This window comes from Corvus cornix, chromosome 3, assembly GCF_000738735.6.
Source record: "Corvus cornix cornix isolate S_Up_H32 chromosome 3, ASM73873v5, whole genome shotgun sequence".
Classification (NCBI taxonomy): Eukaryota; Metazoa; Chordata; class Aves; order Passeriformes; family Corvidae; genus Corvus; species Corvus cornix.
In genome coordinates this window covers 19,121,343-19,132,938 of record NC_047056.1, presented here as the reverse complement: position 1 = coordinate 19,132,938, position 11,596 = coordinate 19,121,343, and the positions used below count along the sequence as shown (strand labels likewise).

At 38.9% G+C, this 11,596-nt stretch overlaps 1 long non-coding RNA gene across 1 annotated transcript; it reads left to right on the top strand.

Moving 5' to 3' along the window:
• The first annotated feature begins 663 nt into the window (after nt 1-663).
• Nucleotides 664-5,565, top strand: LOC109143791. Its single transcript, XR_002044151.1, has 4 exons — nt 664-1,062; nt 2,477-2,701; nt 3,737-3,953; nt 5,345-5,565. It is a non-coding gene; the product is annotated as an uncharacterized LOC109143791 (long non-coding RNA).
• Nucleotides 5,566-11,596: the final 6,031 nt, after the last annotated feature.

The window sequence follows — 11,596 nt, the reverse complement described above, 5'->3', positions numbered from 1 at the left end:
GACGATTCAAAGCCAAAATTCATGATCTAATAAGAGAGTGAGCCTCTCTGACTGATAACAGCAACATGAATAAGATATATCTGACAATGCCTTCTGGCTGGCAAGGGAAGGATAGACAATTTTTATGAGCCTCTCATTTGCACGGTGGCATAATGTGGTGATGAAAGGCTAGAATTTGTCTGTGTAAGTGAAAGGTAAAATGCAAGATAGTGCCACACCCAACCTTCAGTGAAAAGGCAAAAGAAAGTCTGTCTGCACAGATGCAGTAATGAAATGGCTCAGTAGTCAATTACAAAGAAAATTTAAAAAGCAGACATTTGTGGTTAGGAGATCACATGGGAAAATTAGACAGATGTGAATAATCCTGTCTTGAGTAGTGAGTTGGCAGAGCAGGTAAAACTAGTTAGTTAAGATGCTTAACATAAAGAAGCAAAACTTGAAAAAAAACTATCACAGATTGACCAAGAACTACATCTTACTGAGAGTCGGCATGGTTGCATTGATTTGGAAAGTGAGAAATCATTTGGAATGCGATTGAATAGAGACTCTACAACTACCTCTCCTGGGGTAATTAGGCTAATTCCACAGGATCTTTTGTTTGGGCTTGCCCACTACAAACTCTCATTGCAGATTCCTAACATGTGCTGTGAAAGTGTCAAACAGAGCCTGCTGTGAGCAGAACTGTATGACAAGTCACATGAAAACTTTCTGCTTCAGCAACATAACCAGCAGAACATGCAGCCATCATGGGTTTCACATTTCACGCTTCTCACTGAATTTAGGTAACACTGGAAGAAGAAAACTAACAGAAAAATAGGTTGTCTGATGATCCTCATGGCAAGAGTTGTTCAAAGGATTTTGTCCAATCCAGTCTACCAAAGGATTTTTAGATCAGAATTCTTTGCACTGACCACCAGTGAAGGACTTATGGCTTCCTTATGTTTGATTCTTCCCAAAACAAAAAGCCCTGAAAGTCCCCCAAGGCACTCAGACCTCTCGTTCCTGCAAGGCAGCCTGACAGTCAGCATAGGATGGAATAGGATGGAATTACACAAAGTTGAGGTAAGTACTTTTTGTCACAGTTTTTTCTGCTCATTCTTCCATTTTTGTTACTCTGATCTAATAGTCAGTCTCTGCAAATTTTAAAGGAAGTAAATCAAACCTTGGACTTGCGCCTCCTCTGCAAAAAGTCATGAACATTCACTGACTTTAATGCTTACTCTTAATAAAAAGCTTTTTGGTAAAATGAATAGAAGGAATCTGAAATAACTTATGAAATGTGTGAGTAACATGTATAGATGGCATAGGTATAGTTACAATCACAAAACTATCCAAATTCTGGAGTCTCAGTTCAGAAGGGCAGGGGGAATTGTACCCAGCATTAAAGAAGACAAAATCTACAATGTTTCTGTGAGGCAAAACATCCAAGAAAAAAAAAGCACTAACATCAGGTTCACTAAAATATCCTGTTTTGAAAGCCAAAATATGTAATTATATTTTGATTTTTAAATATATTTTGATTTGCCTATATACATATATTTTCTTCCAGAGGGAGAGATTAATTCTTTTTTAAATGCAAGAAGTCCAATACATAAATCAAATTTTACTCAAAAAAAGTCCAAAATAAAAATGTGTGTTTGATAAGGAAATTTCTTTCAACCTTATTGAAGCAGAGCAGTTTATTATTATAATTATTATTCCTTTTAATGAAACTTCACTGAAGCAAATTTTAAAATTCTGCTGGAAATTTTTCAACACCTTCTGCCTAATCAGATATCCACAACTCCTTCTCTGCAAAATAACCTTAACTTTACTTCAGAGCACTTTTAGACATCAAGGGAGCAGGGAGTAGTTCTCAGAGCAGCCTCCTGTCTGTCAGAGTGTCTTTAGCACTGGTTGGCACAGAGGCAGATTGTGGCAGTTTTTCATCTAGCAGCTATTCAGTGCAGCACATTTGTTATTCTTTGCTGCCAAGGAGACAATCTGCTTTTCATTTCCTCTGAAGAAGAGCATAATACTATGAGTAAAACATCAAATATAATTAGGCAAAAAGGTTGAGTGCCTGACTGAGCAGAGAAATGGAACTGTCCTGGATATGAAAAATAGCCACACACCTGAGAAAGAAACAAGAAAAAGGAGAAAAGTTCTGGCTGCCCAGCTGGATGGTGCAGAGGTTTCCATGTGTTATCATTTCCTTGTGCAAGTGGGATATTTCCTAGGGACTGTGCAAACTAATTAAGTGTGTCCTCAAAACACCTGGAAAAAGAAAAAATAGAATAATATAATAAAATAAAATAAAAGCCCACCCCCACACAGATCCTGCTATTTCCCTACATTATGAACTAATATGTACCTACAGATGGAAAACCTGATTCCTGCACATTTATAGATTTGTACACAATCTGGACACAATTCTCCAGTGCTTTATGCCAATTACATGTGTGCCTGTGTCTGAAAAATGTCCTTTAACTTGCAGAATGAGGAGTTTGCAAGAAGCCTTTTGCTGCTAACAGCAAATATCAATTGATTCACAAGAATTGAATGTTTTGGAACAAGAAAGCCTGAATCCTTATATTCCCCTGAGCCACAACAGTGAGCTGCACCACCTCATGCCTCATAGCCCATGAGGTTATGGAGGGTTGAAGGACTCTCCTGGAAATGCAAGGACCCTTCAGGAAACAGCAGAGGAGCCAGATATCAGGTAACTGAAGTTCCTGCTTCATCAAAGCTGGGAAAAGACCTGAAAATTGCAATCAGAGGTACTACCAGTCAGCTCTTACTGCTGTCCATCAAACAGTAAATACAGCATTGCTATGGCTAATAACAGACCACAGCTTTCTACTAACACTTCAAGCCTTGTCTGGACTTGTCTCATCTTACCTAGAGCTTTTTTTTAGCTTTATCCCCTTGTAAAATTAATTTTTTAATGACAGTGTTGCAATTGCTTTGTCTATTTTATTTCCTTATCTTTGGTTAATTATGTGGTACAGCTATAATTTTTATAGAGTCAGCTGTCATAAGCAGCTTGCCTGTATTAATGAATGAAGTAGACTTAAATCATCTAGAACAACAAAATAATTTAGGTGTAAAGGCAAGGTATGACAGCAGAAGGCTTGAGAGTGAGGATGCAGGTCACAGCAGAGAGGAGTACAGGCACTGCATGACAAGAGAGAGGGCATGAGACAGCACTGGAGGCTCTGGGAATGCAACTATCTCACTAATGAAAGAACTGCAGATGCAAAGAATGTGTAAGACTGCTATTCAGGTGAATGAAGTGAAAAGCAAGTAGCTAATAGATGTAGACACTCCAAACATGAAATCTGGGTGTAATGTGGAGGTGAGGATTAATAAGAAATCCTCAAGTGTTAAAGCACGCTAAAAAAAAAAGTAGTCTAAAAATGGTCCTAAATGTACCCTAGAGTAAGAGAGAAAGACCTTCAACACCACTTTCATAGTTCTACTTGTTTAGGACTTAGGATGCTGATGACACACTAACTCCTCTTCCAGACTGAAGCCAGTGAGCCAAAGGGCAGGGGAAGGTTGTGCATAACTGCAGAGGCAGGGTATGTGCAAAGGAGTGTGTATATAGCAATTTTAACTGCATCGTTATTGAGATATTTTCCAGAATTATATTCTATTTTCCTTTTCTCTTCATTATTCATTAATTATACTGATAGCAATTCAGTAACACAAATAACATTTGACAATACAGACAAGGTGCGTTTTCTTTCTGCAGAACAAAAACCACAGTTTGGAGTACAACACTACTTTTCACTCATGGATGGTCTTTATACAGGCCATGGACCCCCATGCATGTATGAAAAAGCAGCATGTCCATCTGTGTTAATGTGTGACGAGGTTATAAATTCAGCACTGCCAGTGACAGAAAGATTGCTGGAATTTCTTACCTGCACAAGGGCATATCTGCATTTTGTTTTCTGGGCTGAACTAAGGTGAGTCTGCTTGTGCCCTCCAAGTCCAACAGTTCCAAACGTGAAATCACACCATCATGGTTAGCTCAGCAGTGAACACAAGCCCTGCTGAGAGGCAGCTTCGGACTACCCAGGTTCAGCACTGCCTTGACAAAGCCACAGCACTCCCAGTTCACATCTGGCTGATTCTGTCTGCCTGCAAATCAACACAGACACGTGCTTGAAGATACATCCCAGAAATCCAAAACACTTGTGAAAACTTTTTGTATTCCCCATTTCCTTTCTATACTTCCTCTTTCTCTCTCTCCCTCTTTTTATCTCTTTTTATTTTGATTTTCCATCAGATTTTTGGGTCTGGTTCCTCTCCAGGGCACATGGATGGTTTACTAGCAAGAACTCTGCCTAAAATTTCACTAGTGGCTTAGACAGGGACAATGTTAGTAAGAAACACTATGCAGAGGTTTCTGTGACAAGATGACCATGGCTGATCATCCCAAAGCAGCCCTGGAGATGAGCAAGAAGCACATCTCAGCCTGCTACAATTCAGCACAACATGGTCCTCAAGTGGATTTCCCTCTTCATCGAATGCTCCCATGCAGTGCAATGCCTATCAGCTACAAGAGGCAGTCAGATCTGGTGTTCACTTCAAAAGCACATTAAATATGTTACCTGGATGAGAAATGACTAGTGCACACTTTCAGCTGCAGCCAGAGAGGATGATGTAGCTCAGCAGTGCAAACTGCTTCAGTCTAATAATTGTCATAGCTGAGAGTTTCAGGAGGAGATTTACAATGGTTCTGCAGTCTGGCTTTAGCCTTAAAAGTTAGGGTGGGGACTGTAAAGAATTGGCAGCTGATAACAGAAATGGAATGAAATCAAAATATCTATCCTTTGTTTATTCATCATCTTGAAATATTTATAATGGTCCAAGTAGCCCTCCACCCACCTCTCACTTGAGCCTTTAAATGTGTGTCCAGATTCGAGACTGGCAACATCTTGAGTCCATCTCTGGATTAACCCAAATTAATATTAGGTGTTACAAGACTAAAATAACCTCTAATGAACCTGAGAAATGGCATCCTGAATGAAGTCACGCAAGATTTGACTGCAGCCAACAGCCCTCTGTTCTAAATATATACATATATACATATATATATATATATATATATATACACAAATACATACATAAAACAAATTTAGGGCCAACTGCCCTTAACAGAAAAATGTATATTACAATACCTACCTAACTGGATTTTAAGGCTCCCTCTGACTTAGGTTTAGCATTTCCCTCCACTTTAATTATTTTCTTTAAAAAGAACTCTACACATAGAGTCCATATTAAGACCACAAATGTCCATAATGCCCTAGAGTTCACATCTGCTTTTTTCTTTTTTTTTTTTGTTCTCTTTAAGGAGATGGCTGCCAATAAGGAAGATTACATGTTGCCTTGAATTTTCCCAGAATATGTCTCCTTGGATCCAGCACTATGGTTCAGCCTTTTGTACACATGGAGAGGGCAGCTGGAACATCTCAGATACAGATGTGAACCTCCCCAGAGTTAATTATTCGCGTTATTGTTTGCATCTTCAATTTGAGTTACCCAGCTTGTATTAAAAGTCCTACATACCATGCACGAGTTTTGGTGCACCAATACCTTCTGGGAGTTTCTGGCTGCAACTACTGCTTCATATCTATGTTTCCAGGCACTTTTTGATTTGTGCAACTGGTAGTCAGATTGTGAACACATATATGGAAAAAATAACTTCTACCAGAAAAGAAGTTATTTAAACAATTAGCAGCACAGAGGAAACTAAGGATAACTCTTTTAAAACCCTATAGCTCCTTATTCTCCGTGGCCTGCAGGCATCCCCTCCCTTTGGTGATTTGAAACTCCTAGCCCTGCAGACAGTTGTCTTGGTGTACTGTTTTTGCTGAAACTGAAAGGCAGTTTATCAAAAGGTTTTTGAATGATGACACTTTCTCCCAGACCTGAAGGAACAGCTCATTCCCTCCCATATCCTCCTTGCACTTGCTACAGAAGAGCTGTGAGGTGTTTATGGTGATCTATTTCAGACTTCTTTAACATCGGATGCTCTGGTTTCATGGTCTGACAACTGATTGATAAGTCCTCTTTTGTGGGCTGGGAATGACTGACCTTTTCCTCTGGGATTCCCATTATAGGGTTGCCCTGTGTCCTCTTTCTTGGCCAAGTGCCATGGGAAAGACAGCTTGCAAAGACAGCTCAAAGAATGATGTATGAATTTAAAAAAAAAAAAAAAAAGAGGAAGAAGAAGGCTTTGAAAGTCATTCAGTATGACTGTGGACACACATAGTTTAATATACATGAGTCTTTTTATCCTGTAAGGATTCTTTCTCACATCTCTCTGTTGACCTTGAATGTTAAGATGAGCCTCGCTTTAAGTAGGTTTCCCTGGATATGTCTGATATCTAGGCACTCTTTTAAAAGAACTATCTGCTGGGATCAATTTCCAAACAAAATCCATCAAACTCAAGACATGGATTTCCAACTTCACAAGCCATTAGTTAAGCTGGAAGAAGAAATTGCAGCAACAACCATAGGCTTCCCTAAAAGTTATATGATCTTGTCAGCGCCTCAGAGGCCAGCGAGACCATTACTGGGGAATAGCTAATGGGAGGATGAGAGGAAGGAAGAGCCAGCTGCTTAAGATGTGGGAAAGTCACTCATGCTCCCTGAGAAACTCCTTGGATTTCCTCTTATTTAATGAGGTGTTTTTCCTCCACCAGTTGCTGCAAAGGTACAGTTTCATTAAGCAGTTGGTAGCTTATAGAGCTGCATTATCCACTTCATATCTATGCCACACTTCACCCATAAGTCAAACTATGAAACTCCAAGCTTCCAGAAAGGTCAGAGAAAAAAAAAACAAAAAACAAAAAGCCAAAAAAAACCCCACCAAACAAAACAAAACAAAACAAAACAAAACAACAACAGCAGATACACACACACACCCAAATTAAAAAAGAACAATAACAGTAGAAAAGCTACAAGAAAGACTACTGAAAAAAGCTACTGAAATACCTTGCAGTGGGGGAATAATGGATATGGAAATAACACTGCAAAACTTGATGATGCAAAATATTCAGTCCAACTTCTGTACAAAAGAGGCGACTAAAGTTATTCAGACCTGAAATTTTCAGGCTGGACAAAGGCTCCCAAAACATTTTTTTTATATCTAGTCATTAAACACTTTCCCTGAAAAGCAATTTCTCAGAATCCCTTGAAGTTGAGGACCCCCAAAACATTGTACAAATTAAGAATTTAAACACGCAGACACTTTTTCAATCTCTGTTTGCACATTTCTTTCACTGGATTTTTTAATGGATTTCCATTGCATTTATCCTGGACTTGTTACATTTGTATTAGGTAGAAGTATTTCATTAGTTCTATGGCTTAGGACCTGTCACAACAAGAGAGAACAGCAGGAGGTCTGGGAAAGCATTGGGACACCCATTGCCTTGCAGGATTGCTCAGGAATCTGTCAGTGTATACTTTGTCAAACATTCAAAGGAGATGGGCACAGACAGAGGGAGATCTTTTTCTCTCTTACACATTAACCAAGTACTTCCCCAGACACAGCAAGATGCTCATCACACTATTCCTGATGAAACTCACGCAAGTGCAGTGCCCGTATTATTTACAAGTTCAAGCACCTAGGGAAGTCTGCAGAATGGAGGCCTGGAGCTAGAAACATTAATTTATCTTGTTACTGTAGTGTCCAAACCTAACACCATTCAGAGGTCAAGTCATGTACTGGGAGGTATGTTTGCTATCTGCTGGCCATGATCAACAGAAAACTCTTTTTTGCCATAAATACTAAGAAGATACTAAGAGAAGGAATCGTAAAAGTGAAACACCCTGTGGTGTCATTGCCACAACCCATACTGGGTTCAACTGTAGGGTGGTCAGACTTTTATTAGAGATGAGTCAATTCTGGGGCCTGTCAAAATAACTCAAAAGGTCTGCTGAGCTTGCTACTGCTTTTGAGCAAACTTAGAAGATTTGCCAAGGAAGAATTTCATAGGATAAAATCATATTAAATCCTATGGTGTGGACTTGAAATCAAAGAAAATGCAGCCATATCAGATTATTTGAATTTTATGTGTAAGTGGATAATCTGATGCTGAACATTATCATCTGCAGAAACACTTAATTCTTCTTTTACCTCTTATGATTTTATGTAGAAAGGAGTCTGTTTAAATTTCGATTTTAATTTTTACCAAGTGTAAGGATTAGATATACCCTCTAGAAAGATCATGACAAGGCACACATCTGAACTACCTGCAAGTCCTTACTCAGTTGTAGATGAAAAAACAAATATCAAATCCAGCTATTTCAGTTGTCAGAGCACCAAGCTCAGAATCACAGGCATTTGTTTGAACTCTAGTCAATACTGGCTACCACAGTGAATGATAGAGATATAATATAACACATTTTCTTTCTTCCACAGTTCTTTTTGAAATTAAGGGTAAAAACACTTATTCAAGTTGAGTTTTGGATTTCCAGAAAGAGAGAATGAGTAATTTCACTGAACAAACAATACCCACTGTAACAAAAGCAAAGTGACAACAGAGGAGCAGAAGGAGTAGAGAAAGGGGTGCTTTATGTCTTGAATTCTTTTATGTTGGCTTTCTCCATGCAGAGACATTGACATCTCATATTTGTTATATGTTATAGTGTTTGACAATATCAATTTCAACCAAGACACTGTGTCATCTGACTGGCCTCTGAAGTGAGCATAATGCTTTTTCCAACAGGACTGACAATGGCATCAGAGTTTCAACAGGGGAAGTAGACAGCCTCAAGGATTTGATCATGGTGTACACAGAGGAAGAAAAGAACCAGCACTCATTGGTAAAGGACCCAAATACACCTGATGAGCAGGGGCACCTTTCTCCAGCATCAAAGGCAATGGCGCAGCATGAAATTCAAACATCTGAAAAGTCTAATGGCTGAAAATTAAAATAAGCTGTCAGTCTGCTAAAAATGATTTTTAATTCAAAATAAATCAGACTAACAATTTACAGATGTTTGGAAAGAAAATGTTTAAGTTACTCGCTTTCAAAGCCTGAGCCTTCCCTGACTTCAGTATTTCACTTACATTTTAATGGTTGTGGTGGCTTTCTGCCACTGCCTGCTCTTTTCTGATGCACAGCACAAACCTCGTGAACCGGGAGGTCTTGTGCTCACCCTTGACCTTGAAATCACATCATTTCTATTATTTTCAGGGCTAAGCAGGAAAGATAGGGAGAGAAACCCAAGAGTTGATTATCCCTTAACAGAAAGAATTTATGAAGCCTATATCTATATATCTATATCTATATCTGTATCTATATCTAGCTATCTATATATATATGTATGTGTGGGTGTATATATATATATATATATATATATATATATATATATATAAGTTCAGTGGAATTGTGGAAATCTGAAGCAGTAAAATAGATCCTTTGAGAAAGAAGTAGAGCACACAGATCTTTTAGGATTTATGCTAGTACCTTCTAAAAGCACATGTATGAAGCCCACCTGTATTGACAAGCCAGAAAAGGAATCTCAGATTAAGCCTTTGATTAAGGAATCTTAGATTAAGCCTCATATGTCCAGTCTAATGTTCCCAGCTTGGAGGGAAGCTGTGTGGCTGGCAGCTAGCAGGAAGACAGGTCAGCTCCCATCATCATGCCACTGACTTTGCCTTTGCTTCATCCATCCAGCCAAACCTTAGGTGAGGAAGGATATGGCTACTATCTCTTTCATCTACTGGTACTTCCATTAATGTTGTCCAGTTTATACTGTTCTTGCTACTCAGTTAGGGTCTTTCTTTACTTACTTTCTTCCATGATTGGAATTGATGGGAATTTTTTCAGTATTAAATTTTTTCTGCAAGTATATTTCCTCTCCAATTAAAATTAAAAGTGCATTAATGTAATTATGTTAGTGTTGGTCTAGTGAAGAGAAGGGGAGACTTTGATACAACCAGTTCATCATGAAGGACATGAGTGCAGCTGAGAGAAGCAAGGCTCAGATGACTAAGACTTAGTGCACTGACTTGTCCCCAGTGAATATATCACTATGGGTCTTTCTTCAAAAATGAACTTTGGAGCCAAAATCACTCTTGAAACATGTTCAAAATTACCCCGGACACATTTACAACATCAACAGCAAAACTGTGGAGAAAACTTCTGAATCAATCTCTTGTGCATTTGTGCCACCTAGTGAACAAAACCCAGCTGAAATGCTTTTGTGAGAGGGAAGACAGACCTTGGTGTCCTCAGAAGTGCTTATTGGCTCTGAAGAGTGCTTTGATGGCTCTTGGGTTACTGCCTTTGTCCATCGCTGTTGGGCTGCCAGTTTCAAGCCCTAGAAGGACAGCAAATGAATGTGACCTGACAAACCAGAGCCACCAATAGCTCTTCTGTGTCACAGGGAAAAAATAGCTGGATCTCACTCTCATCCTCTCACAGTCTCATAAGCAACATTAGCAGTAAGTGTGTGCAACAGAGAAATTCAGAGTCATTCTAGGTTCAGGTATATAGAGTATAACACCTAAATTTAAACAACTGGTGTCTGCTATTCTGTGAGGGGAACCTTAATATTATTCAAATTAATATCCACTTTGACTGTAAAAACCATACTGGTATTATCCTGGGACACAGTTTCCTATATAGCTCATAGCTATTTTGGGACCATAATACATTATGAAGACATAGCATTATTCATAGTAATAGCAGCCTTGAGGCCCCAGCCAAAAACAGGGAAACTTGAGCGTAGCTATGATTTACAGCCTAATCCAATAAGAGGGGGGGAAAGGAGAAATCCTCATTTTACAGATGAGAGTGATGAAGTTACATAGTCAGGCAGGACATGTTTATGTTGTATGTTTTAGGCCAAATCCAGGGTCTGCTGATGATAATGAGTTGGTGTCTGAGTGTATACAGGGTATTATATGCATGTCTATGAGGTTCCCTTGTCTCTGGTCTCATGCTCCTGCATGGCTTCCAGGACTGCTCAGACAAGGGGCTAAGGAGGCTTGCAAGGATTCAAAGCCTGCACAAGTCTCCTAGAATGTTGGTTGATTTTGGTTTAGTTGGTGTAATTTAAAGCTTTAGCTGTGGACCTTGTTTCCAGATTCCAGGCCAAAATCCCTAACAAAGTGTTTTTTCAGTATTTTGCTTTGAGCCAATATGTATATTAAACAACAGCAATCAGATCCTGTGAAAGATGTTTGTTTATCAGTATTTCAAATGCAGCAACTACCCAAGCGCTGACTTTCCCCGCAGAGAAATAAACTCAGTTGCAGGACAAACGACAGCTCCACACGCTATGAAATAGTGCCATCTAGTGCATATTGGATGTTAGATTAAACAATCTTTTTCCTAGTGGGAAAACATCCAGAAAGCAACTGCTGAACACATATTCAACACAAAATTTCAGCTTTCAATTGTCTGTAAAAGTTAGGTCTGGAGTGTGCAAGTGAATTCTCTCTGTTTAACTTTTGAGTTCTTTCATTAAATGCTTATGCCTTACAACAAATTCATAGCCATCCCCAAAATCATGCATATATTTATTACAGCAATATTGGTTTCACAGGCTGTGTATCGAATTTTAAGGAAGAGTAAGGCAATCA